Raw genomic sequence first — 2,742 nt, forward strand, 5'->3', positions numbered from 1 at the left:
ACTGACTGGAATTCAATGAAGCTTAAAGGGAAGCTTAAGTACCTTGAGGAGATGCGCATGTTTTTTGTGGGTTCCGGTTAGATGATTTATTTAGAGAGTTATGGCCCTTTTAAATTTTTCAGTTGTTAAACCATCCATCGTATTATTTTGTCCAAAGTTATGCCCCTCAAGACGTTTCCTTTTATCTGAATATATAGTGCAATGATTTGACAAAGAAAACCTTTGGGGAGCATCACCCGTCTCCGACAATTTTTTTGTTATGTTTCAGCTATCATGTTGTGGTGCAAACGGTGCAAACGGCCTAAGTTACTACTTTGATATTAAATAAAAATTAAATTAAATGGAGTACGTTATATATATAACTAATAAAATATAAGTTTAAATCCTTGCTAAATAAATGTTATATATATAACTAATATAATATAAGTTTAAATCCTTACTAAATAAATGTTTTTATTGATAAAATGCTACTATTCCTAAACATACTCGATTATTAGTATAAAGCGTACGGTTTAAAAAAATAAATCATTTAAACACAAACAATTGTCATCGTATATAAGACGTCATTCATACCATCGATTTGCAGACGTGTGTGCCTTCCACCTGTTGTAAATATAAAACACAAAATGAACATTCGGAGCCAACGAATGCAATTCTGTGCCAGTTTGATGCAGATTAGCTTCAACACAATCAAACGACCAACATATTTAAACACAGAGGTGATAACAAACGCTCATGTTTATAAAGTCACTCATGTAATACGAACGTGTATGAAAATCGAACGGATTTGAATTGCTTACAATGGTTTAATTGCTATCATACGTATTCTAAAGATACAACGAATGAAAACACACTGAAAATAGGCTTTCAGTAATTTGTACAATGAGTACTATTGTTTTATTAGCATTTGATATGTTTTTCAGGGATGTTACAATACGGTTAAAACGACCCTTTATAGCCAACTGACCGTGCTCATACAATTCAACGTTTCTCATTCAGGTATACAACATTAACATTATATATATAATATATAATACTGGTATTGCTGCAGATAACAACTATATCGTTCTGACCTGTCGTTGGATTTGAAAGTCGCCAACATGACGACACGCCAGAACGACAAAAAATGACAAAATCATAATTGTCGTATCGTCGCCTTTTTTTTCGTGTTTGGGAATTTTTGTTGTTTGTTCTTGTTTTTTTGGTTTTCGGGTTTAAAGGTCGCAGACACTTCAACATTTTACTACGACAAATTTATCCTACAGAACGACACATGGGAATAACATGTCATAATAGTTGTATTGACGCCCTTTTTTGTCGTTCTTGCATATATTTATTTATATATATTTGTTAAACTGGTGTGTTTGTGGATTTGCGAGTTTTAAGATCAACAGCACGACAACACACCAAAATCACAAATACACCGGCCATACATATAAAAAGGGCGACAAATGTCGTAAACCTTCTCCAAACCCGCCAACACGCAAGAACAATGTGGTATACTTCAGCAACCATGTAATTGAAATGAATTACTGTTAAACTCACTCAACCAAAATGAGCGCATTTGCATTTGATTTAGAAGCTGTTAATATACGTATATATATATATTTGAATTTTAAGAAAATACTAACTTGTTTTGTTTTCTTTTTTTTATCTGGACACTTGTTAGTCTCAAATGAATCTTGACTATGTACATCCGTTAAACATTAATTTCAGTTTCAAGCGCTAACTGGGTAGGAGAAATTACAAAAAGAAACAAAATGCTGCAGCGTTTTCATAAATTTTTCCTTCTATCAGCGCACCCCTACCGCTGATACGAGCACTTTATAAACTTTTATAACCATAGCCGAATGTGCTATGTTCATGTCCACAATCAACGATAAAATACTATCATATACATAACCAAACGTGTTGCAAGAAGTGTTGCAAATATCCAAATCCTGAACATATTTCCGGTTATGTATTATTTATTTAACTGAAATTCTCACATTTATTTGGTCTATATCTTTATGTTGTGTACGTAATGCATGTCATTTCTGTTTTCAGATTATCTATTTATGCTTTGTCTTGTGCGAGTGGCCTATATACAAACGAAGATGCCGCTAGCAATCCCTCATTAGACATTATAAATTTGATGCATCGTCTTCTGGTAGAGCTTTATAAGGCTGTGCTTTCCAGCGGTCCATAAACATATATTTGAAGTTCAATAGACAGGTACGGAGAAGACTGAACGGCTTAAAAGCCACACGTTATAAAGGCTACGGTTGTTTATTGAAACGTAAAAACCAAAACAATAAATACAACAACAAACAAAGTTAATTATTTTACGATTTTATACATACATATGCACTTACAATTACCAAAATTAACAAGAATGTGCTGAGACTCGAGTCGTTTTGTTTGATGTTGTTTTACAAAGGATATATTTGTGTAAACATACGTGTTAAATTGTTAAGTTATTTTAATTTTTAAGTCGGTTTAACATAAATTATTACTGCTTTCATTATAACTGTTATTAAAAATATTTTTATAATCATCGTTATTATTATTATTATTATATTGCATTGATCTCCGCAGTCTGTCTGTTGTTTTGTTACCCCAATTTCCCCGTACCCCCATTTTTTTTCGTACCCAAAACTTTAAGTACCCATTGTTTTCGTACCCAAAGTTGTTTTCGTGCCCAATTTTTTTTCATGCCCAAATATTTTTTCGTATCCAAATATTTTTTCGTACTCAAAATTT

The 2,742-nt window shown here is 32.4% G+C and overlaps 1 long non-coding RNA gene across 1 annotated transcript; it reads left to right on the forward strand.

The window, feature by feature from the left end:
* The first annotated feature begins 486 nt into the window (after positions 1 to 486).
* On the forward strand, positions 487 to 2,489 carry LOC127867333 (uncharacterized). Its single transcript, XR_008043445.1, has 3 exons — positions 487 to 719; positions 924 to 999; positions 2,047 to 2,489. It is a non-coding gene; the product is annotated as an uncharacterized LOC127867333 (long non-coding RNA).
* The last annotated feature ends 253 nt before the right edge of the window (positions 2,490 to 2,742 follow it).

Source organism: Dreissena polymorpha, chromosome 1, assembly GCF_020536995.1.
Source record: "Dreissena polymorpha isolate Duluth1 chromosome 1, UMN_Dpol_1.0, whole genome shotgun sequence".
Lineage (NCBI taxonomy): Eukaryota > Metazoa > Mollusca > Bivalvia > Myida > Dreissenidae > Dreissena > Dreissena polymorpha.